At 46.8% G+C, this 17,741-nt stretch overlaps 1 protein-coding gene across 2 annotated transcripts in view; it reads right to left on the bottom strand.

The window, feature by feature from the left end:
- CDK5R2 (cyclin dependent kinase 5 regulatory subunit 2) overlaps positions 1 to 17,478 on the bottom strand; it is a 42,494-nt gene extending 25,016 nt beyond the window's left edge. For both annotated transcript variants that reach the window (XM_082201886.1, XM_082201887.1), the window contains exon 1: positions 16,953 to 17,478. The gene's annotated coding sequence lies outside the window, so the exon portion shown is untranslated. The remainder of the gene's footprint in view (positions 1 to 16,952) is intronic.
- Between the last annotated feature and the right edge of the window lie 263 nt (positions 17,479 to 17,741).

Genomic DNA, 17,741 nt, shown 5'->3' with positions numbered 1-17,741 from the left:
CTGGCTGGAAGCCCATATCCAAAGGGCCAGTGACTCAGGGCAGGAGGGAGGGACTAAGTGAGAGGCTGGAAGGGGTGGCACTGTAGCAAAAGCAGCCCCCCCCAATGCTCCCCGACACTAATGAAGATGAAGTGAGCCAACTCCTTTCTTCTCAAAGGGAAATTTAGTAGCTAAGAGAGAAAAAATGCTTTCAAGTGTATTCATCTAGAACAGGGCCCGGCGGCTAGAGATTCCTGCGGAGTGAGCTGGGCCTGGAGACATGAGTGACACGCCGAAAACAAAACAAAACAAAAACCCAGACATGTAAATGCACACAGCAAAACACAAAGAGGTGCATGCAGGTGCATGAGCCCTACAGATATACAAACACCTAGCTTGCCAGCACGCAGAAGGACACAGGACACTCCTGGCTGTCCACAACCCAGTTAGCCTGGTATTCTGTTTCCAAAAGAGGCCAGGGAGGTGCCTCTGCAGAGTGTGTTTGCACAAAAACTAGGGATCATCACACCAAGCTGCACATCTTGAGTGTATACATGCATGCACACATACAGCTTAACCCATGCACACAAGTGCATGGAAGGTCACAAATACACCAAAATGTAAGGACCTAAGTAGGGCTTATGCCTGCGTGGCAGTTTTGAAGGGATACCGCCGTGCGTGTGCTGCAGTCTGAGCAGGCACTATGGATTTTGCCCACGCCAGTCTCTTCCTTGTTTCTGATCTGCTATACTGTAATCAGCAGTGAGTACCAGATTGGTGTAGGTCATGAACTCTGAATAGTAGGGTTCAAAATACTGTATAAAAAATAAGATACCTGAACGTTTGAGCTATCATCATAATGTCAGAGCCTCTGTCTATAATATTTAAGAATGATTGGAGAACAGGTGAGGCCTCTGCAGACTGGAGGTGGGCAAACATTGTTGCCATCTTCAAAGCGGGGTGGGGTGGGGAGTCAGGAAGACCTGGGCAACTGCAGACCGGTCAGCTTGACACTGATACCAGGAACGGTTGTAGAACAGATAATTAAGCAGCCAGTCTGTGGGCACATAGAAAAGGATGCTGTGATTACAAAGAACCAGCATGGGTTTCTCAAAAACAAGTTAGGTCATCTTTCTTTTGTTGACACAAGTTGGGTGGATCAGGAGAATGCTGTGTATGGTAGGTTAGTATCTACACACACCTCTGTATCTGCCATCTAGGCAAGCAAGAGGCATTATCAGAGTTCAAGGACGTATTCCAGACAGGTAAAAATACTTGGGGTGCAAAGCAGAGCTGGTGAGGGGTGTGGTCTGGGCAGATGGGGGCTTGGCTTGGGGAGAGTTCCAAGGGTCAGACAGGGGCCTGTGGGCCACTCCTGCTCTGTTTGAAAAAACACACAGAGAGAAGCCTCTATGCCCCTCTAGAAATTTGGTTTAATTAATGTACCTCTTCCCCCTGCCTTTTGTGGATTAGACCATCCCCATGCCAGGTATCCAATAACATTATTTTATTGTACCCCACATTTTTGCCAATGTGGAACACCAGCACCAGATAATAGCAATTTGTAGTGCAGTGCCATGGGACACGGGTGGGGCTGTGGGTTAAACCACAGAGCCTAGGACTTGCTGATCGAAAGGTCAGCGGTTCGAATCCCCATGGCGGGGTAAGCTCCCGTCGTTCGGTCCCAGCTCCTGCCCACCTAGCAGTTCGAAAGCACCCCTAAGTGCAAGGAGATAAATAGGGACCGCTTTCTAGCGGGAAGGTAACGGCGTTTCCGTGTGCGGCGCTGGTGCTGGCTTGCTAGATGCAGCTTTGTCACACTGGCCATGTGACCCGGAAGTGTCTTCGGACAGCGCCGGCTCCCGGCCTCTTGAGCGAGATGAGCGCGCAACCCTAGAGTCGGTCACGACTGGCCCTGACGGGCAGGAGTACCTTTACCTTTACCCTTTAGTGCAGTGCCATACAGTTAAATAAATACAATCAGAACAAAATTAAAAAGGGAAAGGGGGTTTGATTTGGTTTGGTTGAGATGGGATAGGTCCCAACAGAGCCTGCTGGGCATGTACTTCATGCAAACAAGTACACATCCCAGATGTCTGAGTGTTTATTCTCTTAGTGATGCTAGCTGAAGATAGCTTTTTCATATGGTGCAAGAGTGGCTCTGTCTCCCAACCACAGAGCAATCAGGGGAGACGTACACTCCTTCCAGCTTTTGGCCACCAACAGGGCACACAAAATCCAATTACGTAACCCCTCTGTCAAGGCCCACAGTGTTGGAATATAACTCAGTATGGTGTGAGCATCTGAGGATTTTAGGGGTTTCCCCATTACCAAGTTAATATGGACAATGACTTCCGTCCAAAACAATGTCACTATCGGGCATGACCTTTCTGGTCTCATTCTAGCTCCTGATCTCCCAGCCTGCTCCACAAATAATCCTTCTGCTCATGGAATTGTGGGGTTGGAACCAAAGGAGTCCCTCCTCTGTGCCTGAAGATAGGACTATCTGCCTCAACAGATTCCTCACTGTGAGCCACAAGCAAAAGGGAGGCATGCTGTAAGGTTCCAGAGCAATAGCAAGTCCAGGCCCCAGCAAAACAATGTCAGTAGTTCATCATAGCCGGAAGAAATTTCCTTCTTGACTTTTGGGGTCTCTAGCTTCTCCTTGACAGCCCTTTGGTCAGCAAATGTGACACATATTTGTGAGCCATGCTGTGGCTATATGGTGCCACACTGCTCTCATTATATCACTGTTACATACAAATACAGAGGTTGGACTAGATGATCCTTGTGTCTTTTTCCATCCCTGTATCTCAGGCTTCAGGTTTGTGGCCAAATCAGGTAAGAAAGAAATAGTTTTTTCCATTAGATCAAAGTGGCTGGGGAAAACCCACTTTCTCTGTTACCCACAAACCACCATCACCTCATCTCTCCAAAATGAGAGAGGATGAGCTCCAGAAATTTAGGATGCTACCTTTACACTGGGTGTGTTTTTTGTGTTGACTCATATTGTACAATGTAAGGAAAGGCAACTAAAACCAGTCAATTTAACATTCCTTGAGGCAAAAGTAAGTAAGTGGCATGACCCAGTTCTAAGTGTCCCAGAATCATCCTAGGCTGTACACAGCTCAGGATAACTATCAGAATGCAAATGTCTCATTTACAAGCTCAAAATATCCAAGTTCACATAGGCAGACCCAGCAGGAACCCCAAATCCTGCTGGAATATCTTTTTTATTTTATTTTTTAACTTCAGTTTTTTAAATGATAGCTTCCTAAAAGACTGGATCTATTCTGTTCTTGGAAACTGCCTTGGATATTGTGGATGAGACAGACTTTAAATAATAGAAATGAGCATTGTTTGAACAGCAGGGATGGAACTCTGCTTTTATGGCTGCCATCACAAAGGGGCTTGTGGTGACATTGTCCTGAGGACAAGTGGAAATGAATCGGGAGGCAGGCAGTGTAGTTATACAAGTTTCCTGCTGAGAGCCAGGGAAGGCTGGAGTCCGTTGCTCGGTTTTTGCATTTAGCAGAACTGCTGTAAGTTGTACAGCTTCCCTGGACTGTGCTGCAAGAATGTGGTGATATCCACCAACCTAGATGGCTTGAACATGGGAGTGTACAAATTCATGGGAGATAAGGCTATGGGTGGCTGCTAGCAGTGATGGCTGTATAACTGCCTACATGATCAGAGGCAGCATTTCTGAGAAACACAAGTAGGGAGAGAGCTATTGTGTGCTGGTCCTGCTTGTGAGCTTCCTATGGGCATCAGGGTGGCCACTCTGAGAAACAGGAGGCCTCTGGTATAATCCAGCATGGCTCATACCATCTCAAGATCAGCATGTTGGGATGCTCCATCCCTCTGCCTCATAAAGCCCCCAAACCCTACACATAGAAAACTCTTGTGACATCTAGGCCTCCTGACATGCTTGCTCTCTGTATGCAGGGAGGTGATTCCCACCTTCCCATGGAGCAGCATCCCATCTGCACTGGTGTTGTGTTTTATCAAAGCCCCAAATGTAGTCCCGTCTCAAGATCAGCATGTTGGGATGCTCCATCCCTCTGCCTCATAAAGCCCCCAAACCCTACACATAGAAAACTCTTGTGACATCTAGGCCTCCTGACATGCTTGCTCTCTGTATGCAGGGAGGTGATTCCCACCTTCCCATGGAGCAGCATCCCATCTGCACTGGTGTTGTGTTTTATCAAAGCCCCAAATGTAGTCCCGTCGGTCAGTGTATACGTCTCTGTACTTACATGCTCAGTCCACCAGAGGGCACTCACACTCCAGCCTGCTCCCAGCACCTGTTGGCCAGATGTGCGCATGGAAGCCTGGGACTGGTCTTTTTAGAGTTCTTCTGCACAGACTTGCTAGCTGCCTTTTGGATTTCCTACCCCACTTCCCCATCTTAGTTACATCCATGTTAGATGTGGACAGGAAGGAAGCTTTGCAGATGACCGTTCAAGATCATAGATTGGATCGCAGCCCCACTACTTTGGGTATATAGGCAGCTCCATGGCTAGCTGGTCAGCTAGCTAAGGGCCATTCAGTGATCACACATCCTTCACTGCTGCTACTCTGCTCCCTTCTGGCTGAAGCTTTCCTTGAACTGTGACAATGCGTCTGGCTTGCCTGAATAGAGAATGGATAGGTAATAGTTGGGTGCTGTGGGATGTGCCCTTTTTATATTATTAGTAATGTTTTTCAAATATTTTTGTGCATTTTAATTTGGTATTCTATGCTTTTATTTTTTTCAAGTAAGTCACTGAGAGAAGTTTTGGTAGTAAGCAACATAACAACAACAGCAGCAACAACAACAACAATATTAATAATAGAGAGATGCATGTGGAGGCCTGGGAGAGAGATGTATAGAAACCTCCGACTTTTGCCTGGCCAGAATGTCATCTCCTGTACAAAGGTAAGAACCATTGCTCTGCCCATTTTTGCCTCTGGCCATGCCAACCCTCCAGCATGTGGCCCCCAGACTGTTGCCCACCAGCGAATGTGGCCCTCAAGCTAAGAAAGGTCCCCCACCCAATGCATCATATACAGAAACCACTTCTAGAGTCAGTGCCTGGATCATGTACAGACTGCCAACAAGAGTTAACAGCACCACCAGCGTTGTACAACTAAAGACCAACAAACAAAAATGGTTTTGGTATGGAAAAATACTGAAGGGTACAGGAGAAATAGCAGCAATTTCTCACCAGCAGTGGTCACTACATCTCAATATATGCAAATATGTAGTTAATCATTGCCTGCCACAGAGGAAGACTGTTTTGTTGTTCTTTTAAAGGCTAGGGACAAGATAAGGGGTCCTCTGGTTCCATCACCACCCAACGCCTCAGGGAATCCTTCTGGGTTCTGGGAGAATTTGCCCGCTCCTACAATCATGTCAAGATTTCCTGGCTGCTCTTAAATTCATACTCTGCCTATATCTTTCTTTAAAAAGCTTTCCCTAGAACTCTCCTGCCCCAACTTCTCTGTTTCCTACCTTTTCCTCTATGTACCCCAAGATACCAGAAGCAAGGGGAGGGTGTGCCCTTTGTTCTGTAAGTGATAGGTAACAGACCTACCTTTCAGTGCCTCCAGACTGTCAATGTTTGGTGGTGATTCAAGCACGTAGCAGGGAATTTAGCTTTGCCCCCTTAGTGCAACAAATCTACTTTTTAAAAGAAACAGGCCTTTTGTGGTTAAGAAAGTGCGACATGAACGAATGATGGACAGGGGGCTTGTCAACACGGAAACAAAAAGGGAAATGTAGAAACACTCAACCAGGACGATTCTCGATGTCATATAACCTCCCCTCACAAACAGATCAAGATGAATGCTCAATAAATGGTCAGAGGTAGTATAATCTCTGTGAATGCACAGACTAAGAGGCAACTTGGACAGGATGGAAATCAGCAAACAAAGTGTGACCCAGTCACACAGCAAGGCTCACAAACACTGAAATCCTTCCAAACTTGTGGGAGAGGATCTGGGGACAATGAGGCCACATCGGTTAGATCAAGAAGAGGCATCCAACAACCCCTTTATCCCCCCCCCCTTTTTAGCCTCATCAGGGTTTTTTTGTTTTGTTCTGTTTGTGGATCCCTCCCTCCCCCAGGGAGAGCTGCCTTGGTCTGCTGGGGAAATGCTCCTGTACACCCCTCCTCGTTCTGTGCCTGCCTCCCTCTCCTTCTCTCCCCAGTGTGTGGGAGTGTGGTTTGGGGTCATGTCGGGGAGGGTGCCACATGTCACCGCTTCACACAGCTGCTGCTGTTTAAACCAGCTGTGCAAGGCACACGCGGTGCTGGCAAAAGCACCCAACTCAAGCCGGGCTGTGCAAGTGACGAAGCCTGTACTTAGGCAGCCACAAAATGGCAGGAGAAAAAAGGGCATTTCTCCCTTGGCAGAGTCACCTGCTTTTGATTACAAGGGAATCTACAGGCCAAGGCTGTTTCTTTCTGCTCAATCTTGCCGTCTCTACCCGCCCTCTCTCTACCCCACAACACTCATCCCCAAAACATACACACAAATGGAATCCAGACTCAAATCTATTTGCCAGAGGAGAACTCTTGAAAAATTGTCACGATCCATTTCAGAGTTACGGGGAATTGGTCTGATACAGGAATGGGGAAATCGTCCCAGCTCCCCTCCAATCCTCAGCCAGCCAGCACAGCCAATAGTGAGAGATGGTGGAAGCTGTATCTCTACAACTTCCAGAGGACTACAGGTTCTCCACCCTTTGGACTGATGGAAATGCTTTAAGAGAAGGCTACAGTCTTTGCTTTCAAATTTGGTCTCTGGAGCCCATCATAATGCAGTTCATAACCTTGAAGCTAGTCGACTGCAATACACTCTGTGTGGGGATGCCCTGGGGGACTGCTGAGAAACACTTGCTGAGATAGGATCCAGCAGCCCACCTTTGAGGAGGGCCTGATTGCTAGAAGCACATTACACCATTCTTTCAGCATCTGCACTGTCCGACCTCCTGTTGTCTTCTAGGCATAGCTGACGAAATTCTAAAATATTTTTACAGCCAAATTACAAGTTTGGTTATTTCAAAAAGCAAGCTTAAGCTGGTCACTTATTTAGAGGAGGAGAAGGAGGAGGCGTTGGTGGTGGAGGTGAAGAAGCCATTTAGTCCCTATTCAGAACATGTTCCTGATCTAGATTGTGACTCTGTACTCATTTCTTGCTTGCTATAATCAAATGCACATTGCTGGTTGCAAACAAGGTAACTAGTCATCAGAGCAAAAATTTGGTCATAAGTCACACTGGAAGCAGATTCCAGACTGGGGTCACACAGCTGCTTTTCCCCTTCAGTATAAAAGTACCCAGTTTAAGTGCCCCCCTTTTCTTATTTAAAAAGTGTGAAATACATAATGTGGCCATTGGGCTGCAAAGCTGAGAGTAAGATGTGTGCTTTCAAAATATCAAGCCGGATGCACTTATAGGAGGCTGCCACCTTGCTGAATCTAAGCAGGGTTTGGGTGTGGTGTGGTCAGTGCTTGGAACCAACAGGTACACAGCCTTAGGTTTCATCATGGAAGAAAGGTGGGATATAAATGTAAGAAAATACATACATTGCATTACACACGTACGTACGTATGTACGCACATACATACATACAAACTAAAAGACATCTCCACCCAGGCAGGCAGAGCTAAGCACTTTGAAAGCACAGATCTGGCCAGATCCATTCTTTTAAAGGAAATCCCCTCCGCACTTGGGCAGAGAACAGAGCTCTTTTGATCCACAACCCACACTTCTGAAAGATCTCAAAATGGCATCCCTTTTGTGCGTGGGCTGAATGGATGATTGGTGTGGAACAGTGTTGATCAGATCCCTCAGAAATATCAGCTCTCATCATGCATGTGAATGAGACCTTTAGCAGAAAAATGGTTGCCCACTCCTATCTTAAAGCAGTTAAGGACAGCATTTGTGTAACATATTAGGCAAACAAGGACACACAGAGTGACATTCTTGGTGGTTTCTGCCCAGTTTTAGAATTCCTTGGCTCCTGAGGTTTGCCCAGACCTGGGCGTCTTCTAAAAGCACTATAAGACTTTGGTTTGGGCAGAATGTTAGGACATATTTACACAACCGCCTCAGACTGATCTAATAGTCATTCACTGGGCTTTTGCCAGAGAACCTTTAGAAATGCAGGTCTGGGGAGCTATGGGACAGAGTTCAGGGAGAGAAAATTATCAGCACTGAATCAAATTGCATCCCCAAAATTATTGGGGGGAGGGAGCCATGGTTGTTAAAGTGGTACAAAACCTACAAAGTGAGAGGTTTCAAGGGTCTCAGCAGCAGCAGGACACCCCCTGGGTTTGAATGGCCTCTGGAGACTGGAATGAAATGATGGTCCCTGGAGACTTGTGGCGCCTGTGTGATTTATAAGATTTATTTACACATATATACAGACTGAGCATAAGATGGAAGGGTCCATGGCATTAACACATCAACAGGTTCTGCTCCCCCATTAGGTTTCTAAGGGGACAGGTTCCAACAGCATGGCTTTGGATTTTGCACAGAGAACATGTCAGGCCTCTGTGTGGTGCACTTTCCCCCGCCCCTCTCTCTCACCCACCCACCCACCCACCCCTTGTGTAGACTCAGATTTTGTAGCTATAATATTGCTGGGCTGGCAGGAACCCTGAGGGGGCATCCAGCTCAATCCCAATCCTATAACAACAGGCTTGCAGTCTAGGTATATCCAGATGCAACTTCTGTAGGTACTTTTTAGCTCTGCAGAGTATTAGTGCACAGACTGAGAACTCTGAACACAGTACTTTTCTTTTAGAACAGGACCTTACTAATGCTTTAGGACCCATCTTCTTTGGCAATATATTTAATGAAAATATGTGCTTTCTCCTATTACTAAGTGTACCTGTTATCTTCTCTTTTATGAATATTTGGAGTGTATGGAGGAACTTGGGAAAGGACCATAGTTTAGTGGCAGAGGTCATGCAGAAGGTCCTCAGATTAAAAAGAATGAGGTAGATAGTGATGTGAAACTTCTGAAACCCTGTAGAATCACTGCTAGTCAGAGCAGCAGTCAATACTAAGTGAGATGAAGAAAGAGGTTGACCTATGTCCCTAAAGCTTGCTGCTTGGCATGCCTGGAAAACACAAAATAAAGCTATGCATCTTGCTTGTAGTCCAGATCTTTGCCCAATGTCTCCCTCTAGTGGTTGCTAGGGCCAATTCATTACACTTGAATGCCCATACTGTTTTTTTTTTAAAAAAAATTGTTTAATTACTAGCTGAGTCGAAAAAAGAAAAGAATAATTGCTATGCACATGAGAAAAAACATACAAGATGCCACAGGCCTGATGGAGGGTGCAAAACAGCACCTGGGAGAAAAGTTTGACCAGCACAGGGGGTTGGGAGGAAGCGCAAGAATGAGATAAGGGAAGAACTTCTCCCCACTTTTCCAAATGGAGAGTTGGCCTTCTATGACCTCATCCCTTCATTTGTGAAAACACCAGGCTATTGAGTTTTGCTGAAGACTTTTTGACATAATGGCACCATTGCTAGTCTCCCATCCATGTGGATACTGCGCTGAAAAGTCTCCTGCTTCCAATGGCATGAGCCTAATTCTGCTTACCTACTTGGAAGTAAGCACCATTATTTTCAGTGGGACCAGCTTCCATTTAAGTACACTTGGGGTTGCTGTTCCATTCCTTCGCAGAGGTTCACTTGAATGCTTGCTGCCTTCTCCTGCGTTCAGCTTAAGACTGTGACCAGAGACAGACTTTCCTGGCTTCAGCACCAGCCATTATTTCTTCTTTATTTCTCCTGCCTGTGCTCCTGTTGCTCAGTTTTACCATCTAGCCTGATGAAGAGCTACAGAGAACTCTGAAACTAGCACAGTGGGGAGTCAGTGTGGTGTAGTGGTTGGAGTGTTAGACTAGGACCCGGGAGATCAGAGTTCAAATCCCTACTTAGCCATGAACCTCACTGGGTGACCTTGGGCCAGTCACTGTCTACCTGACAGGGTTGTGGTTAGGAATAAATGGGGGGGGGGTAATATCATGTACACCCTTTTGAGATCCTTGGAGGAAAAGGTGCTATATAAAAGTATCTAAGATATGAATTTTGGTCAAGATCCACCAGAAAGGAACAACCAAAATGATCAGGGACTGAAGTGATTCCTCTGTGAGGAAATCCTCCAAAATTGGGGCTTTTAAATTTAGGAAATAGGCAGGCAAGGGAGGAAGGATCAAGGAACAGGAAGCCCAGGTCCAGGAGCCAAAGTGGCCCTCCAGCCCTTTCTAACTGGCCCTTGAGAGTCTTCCCATGCCACTTCCTGGCCCTGCTCCACCTCCTCCTCTTTTGCCTGACTGGAATACGTCCTTCAATTGCAATAACGCCTCTTGCTTGCTTGAATGGAAAAATGTGTGTGTATAAACCTCTGGATTTTGCATGGACTGAATGTACCCTGCTGATTGAATGTATAAAGGCAAGAGTCACATATGTTGTGTCGTCCATTTTTTTCTTCTTCTTTTTTTCTTTTGCCTCTGGCTTAACCAACCCCAGGTAAGTGGTCCCCCAGAAGGCTGACCATGATAGAATGTGGCATTTGGGCTGAAAAAAGTTTCCCGCCCTTGGTTGAGGTTATGAAATTATGCACAATATAGGCAAAGTGGACAGAGACATTTTTTGCCCTCATAATACTTGAACCTGAAGCCATCCAATGAATCTGGATGGTGAGAGATTCAGCACATAAACCTATGGAATTCACTTTATCAAGACACGGTAACAGTCAGCATCTTAAAAGGGAATTAGAAATATTCATGGAGGATATGGCACTCGATGGCTATTAGTCATGATGTCTGTGTATCCCGTATCATAACCAGTATGAATCTGAAACACTAGTTGCTGGAAAGCACAAGTGGGAAGTGTGCTGCTGTGCTCAGGTCCAGACTGAGGACTTTCCAGAGGTATCTGGTTGGTTCTTCTTATGTTCTTATGCCTTGCTGTTGAGAAAGGTCCCTAGCAGATGTTACACAAAGCATTGGAAATCAGGGAAGACTATGTTACAACAGTCCACGGATATGGCTCACAATTATTAACAACCACACCCACAGGGTTCCCAATTTGTAAAGAATTTCAGGGGGATTAGCAAGCAGACATCAAGAACCCACAAATATTAGAGCAGATTTGTTTAGATCCAATTGCCACATCTAAGCCTGTTTCTCTTCCCTCCATGTACCCAGTATCTGCCTTGTTGATAGACATTTCATACAGCGATACAAAAAAACAACAACCCCAAACTCAAGTATCTGCCTCACACCCAACATTTTTAGAAAAGATCAACAGAGAAAGCAAGACTTGATGGACACAAAGTTTCAAGGAAACCACAAAATACCAGGTTTCAAGCTGTGATTCCTGCATTGCAGGTGGTTTGCTTCAAGGCCCTTTGGGTACCTTTCCACTCTACAATTCTATGATTCTATGAAGCTGTGCAAAAGAAGAGGGAGATTAAATATTTCCAAAGGTCAACCAAAAACAGGGAGAAGAAGGAATTGGTTGAAGCTGAAGCAAGAAGGGGTCCTCCGGCAAACTCATCTCCTTAGCCCAGGAAGCTCTGGAACCATCTCCTACAGAAGCTTTTCGTAGGACACCAATGAGCATCTGTTAGGGGTCAGAATCCTGCCAGGGAAGATAATCTAACAACCACTTGGAGTTTCCAGGAAGCCATGATTTTCTGTTGCTGAGACCTTTGAGGTCCTTTTCCAGAGTTAGCAGTTGGGTCAGATTCTCTTGTGTAACCCCACCCCCACCCCCACCCAATGGAAATGTCTGATCAGCAGTGCAATGATAGGATGGTACGGGGTGGAGTGCCAGGGAAATGCAGGCTTCAAAGGACAAGGCTTCGTCACCCCCAGATCCGGAGCTGTCCTTGCATCTGAGGGAAGGGCTCCCAGCAGCCAGTCACCCATCCTGAAACCCCGTGTGCTCTTCCTCAGCCAGCCGAGATGAAAGCTCTGTTTGGCCACAGCCCTTTCAATAACAACCACCCCCACTCTTAAGCCCTAAAATTAGAGCTTTCTTTGAGCCCGAGGGTGATGCCAGGGAGAAGATAGCACAGCAGTGTTTATATATGCAGGTTTGAATTGTTCTCCCCCTCACCCCAGCCCCACTGTCTATGTTGCAGTAATTACAGAGTTATGGCCTGCCGGAGTTTGGTTGTTTGCAGCCTGGCTAGACATGGCATCGTTCTTGGGCATCTGGCCTCGCCCAAGCGGCAGCTGGGAATGTGCTGGATCATCAAACCGCAGCTCACCTCAGCTCCCAAAGCAAGGTAAGAGCCAACCAACCTGGGGCAGATCAGTGGTCGAGCCACACCAGCCTCTACTGGCAGGGGTTCTGCTACGAGCGAGCTACAGAATAGGGTAACCATGGTACACTTCTTCTCAATCCTGCCTACACAACCCAATGACTGCAGCTCAGTGGTTTCAGGTTCAGTCCCTGTCATCTCCACATAGGGCTGGAAGAGACTCCTGTCTGGACCCCTGGAGAGTCGCGCTGCCAGTAAAGGAGGCAGTGCCAGGCTAGAAGGCCCAGTGGTCCGTTCTGGAGGTCTTGTGAAACAAACCCACCTCCCACAAAGACTGGACTTTTTGCAGTAAGGAAAGCAATGGGGAAACACACTGGAAAGTGTGGGATAACATTTGCTTGATGCAACATTGTCTAACCTTGCTGCAAACAAATTATAGAATCATAGAACTTCTAGAGTTGGAAGGGACCACAAGGGGACACTCACCCCAGTAAATAACAATGGGGAGCTTTCCAGCTGTTGCTCATAATGTTACCAGTTGACCAAAGCAAGGATGAAAACAACCTGTTCCAATTTTGTTTAACAGCAACTTGATATGCAGATGGAAGTGGTGGTGGTGGCATTTAGGTTACCCTTTTCTATGTCCTCTGATCAAGCTGGAATTCAAGACACAGAATCAAGGTCAGATAATATGTTGACAGCATCCAAAGCCTGTTGAGTCTCTGAGCTCTGTTACTCTTCTCTGCATCAGAAAACCAGTTTTTCAAGTCCTGATCCCTTCTCAGTAACTGGGTTTCTAATTGGGTTTATCTGTCCTGCCATAGTCAACCCAAATCATGCATCCAAATCATGCCTAGGCAGAGACTCGCACAGAGAGACCACTGACAACTTCAGCACACCAAATCTACTCAATACAGCACTTATTTGTTTTTGGAGCAATCTGGTGTTCCTCACTGTGGACATATAAATCACCTTGCGATGAATGTAAAAGGGGGTTAGTTAATTAATTAATAATGATACTGATGAAGATGCTGATGATAACAACAACAACAGTAAATAATGTTAGGGGCTGGATTTTTATTGTACCAACAATAAATTGCTTTATTCTCTCCCCCTCCCCTTTTTAAAGGTTAAACACCTATTTTGTCGTGGAGAAATATTCAACCCAGTAAAATGTTCAATGCATTAAGAATGTGCCCATACCACAGACAACGCCTTTCAGATGCAGGTCAGATGTTTTACATCTCCTGATATACAGTTGTTGTTAACCTGCCCTGGGACTGGCTGGCTATAAATACAAATAAATACATACATAAAACACAACCAGGGCAGGTCGGATCTGCTTTATAGGCACCTCAAATCAGCACTGAATGGCACTAACAACCAGTATGGAAATGCTCTCACGTTTTAGTAATTGAATAAAATAAGTCAATATTCTTATCACCCAATGAATTGAGCTGGTCCTTTAAAAAGAAAAAGAAAAATTCTGACTGGGGCCATAAACCCCAAGCTAAGAACATAAGAAGATCCAGCAGGATAAGGCAGTGGCCCATTTAGTCCATCATCTTGTTCTTACAGTGCCAGTTAGATGCCTGCAGGAAGCACACAAGCAGGATTCGAGCACAACAGCACTCTTCCCTCCTGTGGGTTCCAGTAATTGGCAATCAGAAGCATACTGTCTCCAACAGTGGAAGTAGCTTTCAGGTTGCTACAGTGCAGCATGGTCTTGATGCAGTAGTTTTCAGTTACGTCAGGGGTGGAGAACGTGTGGTGCTCCATCTCCCATCAGCCCGAGCCACTATGGCCAATGGTGCTCAACATCTGGTGGGTCACAGGTTCCCCACACCTGGCTTAAGCAGTGAGAATCATAGAGTTGGAGGGGCCTAGTCAACAATCCTGAAAGGTCAACAACCTTGAAAGGCTTAGTGTTAGTATTAGTGTTCCATTCAGCAGATGAGGGCCAAGAAAAGAATGGCTTGCTTAAGGTGACAGAGGACGAGATGGTTGGATAGTGTTCTCGAAGCTACCAACATGAGTTTGACCAAACTGCGGGAGACAGTGGAAGACAGGAGTGCCTGGCATGCTCTGGTCCATGGGGTCATGAAGAGTCGGACACAACTAAACGACTAAACCAGTGTTTCCCAACCCGTGTTCCGCGGCACACTACTGTGCCATGAGACGTTGGCTGGTGTGCCGTGGGAGGGAGGCGGGCGAGTCGGGCGGTGAGAGGCGGCGGCGGCGAGGATCCGCGTCAAGCCGGGGGCGGCTCCGCGGTGGTGGTGCCGAGCGGCAGGGCAGCGCGTGCAAAAGGGAGGAGCGCGAGACAGCGGAGGAGGAGGAGGCCGGCATGTCCGGGCAGCAGCAGCAGCAACAACAGCAGCAACTCCCGGCGACGGCTCCTCAAGCCCCGCCGCTGCCCCCTCCTCCACCCGCTATCGCCGCCACCACCACAACAGCCGCCGCCTCAGTTGCCGCCGTCCCTCAGTCCCTCGCTCTGCTGCCTCCTCCCACCCCCAAAGCTTGGAGGTTCCCCGGCAAGGGGGAGGGAAAAAACTTTCACTTTCGTGCGTCCCTCCCGGCGTGACGCTGCGTGCTGACGTCACGGGGCTGTAATGGTGGTGTGCCGCGAGATTTTTTTCATTAAACAGGTGTGCCGTTGCCCAAAAAAGGTTGGGAAACACTGGACTAAACAACAAGGTGACCTAGTGAGTCTCTGGCTGAGACAATAGTTGAACCATCGATTGTCCAGCTCAAGGCCTACACTCTCATCCACTATGTTATACTGGCAGTCCACAAGTAAAAATAGAACTTGCCAGGAATCAAGGTTGCCTCTCCCAGCCTATGGCTCATAACATCCTCAAGACATCTCAACTTGCATTGACCTCCAGTCAGGTTTCAGAATGAGGAATTACAAATACTATTTCAGTTGGGCAGGAGCAAAGCAGGAGAGACATATCCTGGAAAAGGCAAGAAGCATCCAAGATGCTGAATGCTTCAACGAGAAGGAAGTCACAGGGTCCATCTTTTCCAGCTTTCTGTGTGTTTTCAGAGCCTGGCCCACTGGGCCCCCCATCCCCTCACCCAGCACAGAATTGGGCTGAGCTCTCAGAAGCTCAGAGCAGCAGGACATCCACCATCAAAGAGGATTCCTCCCTGGCCGGTTCCAACCTGTTTTCTGCCAGCCCTGCAGTACAGGGGAACTGAAATGGGCTGGGCTCTTCCAAGCCCAATGCAAGGCTTGGTCCAAGGCTACCTGGAAGAGCCTGTTGTTTGGGGGGCAGCACAAACACTCACATGCTCAGAGCAAACTGCCCTGTTTGCACTTTATTATTCCTATTAATCATGTACTTGGCATTTGCACACACTTTGAAGTACTATATTATTATCCCTATCATACAAGGAGAAGGAGGCAATTACTAGGCCCGCTTTACAAAAGGGTAATTGAAGCCTCATCCAACTCCCCCCCCCCGCAACCCCCATCCACTAAGTCTGCAGCTCAGGTGAGTTTTGAATCCAAACCCAGCATGCAATGCAAAGCACCACACTTTCTCCCTTGAGGAGAGGAGGAAAGTTGCTCTGTGCAGGTGGAAAAGTTATCTCATCCTGTACATTGGAATACTGTTGTTGTTGTTTATTAAATTTCTATACTGCCTTTCATCCAAATTGCTGTTTGCTCCAAGTGAGCGCTAAAGAGCAGTATTCCTTGGGGGAAAGCAGCGGGACAAGAGGAAGTGTTGATAAGCCTTCTCTCTCATATAGAATTTGGAATTTGTCTTTTTCAAGATGAAGCTTGCCACCTCGATTTTTGTTTTAAGTCTTTGTTTTTATAAGTCATTTAAAAAGAATTTAGATCTGCTGTTCAACTACGTTTTGAAAGTCTGTGGGTAAATGTTTAAAGCTGATTTGTCTTATTAAGTAATAACTGACCTGACATTGCAGCCCTACGCTGCAGCTGCGATTTTGGATCCACATGTAAATGTCGTGATAGCAGACCACTAGCTTACTGATGTTAGGTGTCATGAAAGGGCAGCAGATTGCTGGTTTACCCCATACACCCAAAGTATTTTTGTTTCATTTTTACTCCCAGTCATTTGTAGAATTTGTTATCTCAGATGTGAAAAAGATGTATGATCAGGCTTGGGTACTATGCACTTTGATTTGGGAGGAGGTGTGCAACTTGCTGCTCCACCTCAGGCAGCAGAATGTTTGGTCTGGGCCTGGGAAGGTCCCAGGTTTATTCCCTGACATCTCTTGCTAAAGGTGGGCAAGACTCTTATCTGATATCCTGTAGTGCTGCTGCCCACCAGTATAGAAAAGACTGAGCTGGATAGGTACACCAAAAACTCTGGTAAAAAGCAGCTTACTATAATCTTATGCAAAGCCTATGAAAATAATGCCATCAGAGATGGAATCATCTGTCTCTAGACCCTGTTAGATTAACCTTTTAAATATGTTTTGGGGAAGGGGTTATTGGTTTGCTTTGTTTTTGCTATTATTATGTACTTTGTGGTTTTATGGTGTATTTTTATGCTGTGAACTCCCCTGAGATCTTTGGATGAAGGGTGGTATAAAAGTTCAATAAATAAATAAATAAATAATAAAGACATGCATAGCCCAGTTTAGTGGGCCTTTCAAGATAAAGATGCATATACATTTACTTTTGTGTAGGTCTCATTGGTTCAACTGGTCTTACCTGCTCCATCCATCTGTGCCATGCAGGCGTATGTCCCATGTGGCCCGCAGACTTCCACATGCCATTATTATTGTTACTGATATTATTCATTTGATGTCTATGCTGCCTTTCTTCCCAACCAGGAGCTGTGAGGTATTTGTCTCTCCTATCTTGGTCTGTACAGCCACAGCAGGCTTCCAACAGATTGACTTCACTGCCAAAGGCGTACTCCTCTATTTTCTCCAAAGACGGACACCAACAACAGTCTGGCCCTCAGCTCAAGCACTCCATCAGCGAATGCTTTCCTTGTTAACTTGCCTGCCAATGATCCCCCTTGCATGATTCTGGGAGATGGTGTTCATCATCTGCAGAGTTCATACAAACTTCTAGTCCGGCCTAGGAGTTTTGCCTTGATTCTTCCCAAGCTGGCTCTTTGGCTCTTGTTCAGTGAGCGCCAATATCTTGGCACCTCTTAGGCTGCATGGATGGGCCTGGGCGGCATCCCACCTTGTTCCAGGCAGGCAGGCAAAACTGTAAGGATCTCTGGGCCACGAGAGCCAAGAAGCCCCAAACCCAGCCACTGTGGACCACCCCGACCAAACACCCCACCTTGCCTCTGCATACTCTCCATCCCTTGGGCTGTAATTAAGCTGCAGCTGGAAAGCCCCAGCACCCAAGAGCTGGGGATGAGGCCGACCGCAGGCAGCTGCAGGCACCCACATGAGAGGGTGGATTAGAGGGTGAGGCCCCACCCAGCCCATTGATCTCCTCCAAGCTGATCAGCCAGAGCAGGCAGCTTTTGACACACAC

The sequence above is a fragment of the Podarcis vaucheri genome (assembly GCF_965113315.1).
Source record: "Podarcis vaucheri genome assembly, chromosome: 1".
NCBI classification, from domain to species: domain Eukaryota; kingdom Metazoa; phylum Chordata; class Lepidosauria; order Squamata; family Lacertidae; genus Podarcis; species Podarcis vaucheri.
This window is presented reverse-complemented; position numbering and strand designations above follow the sequence as displayed.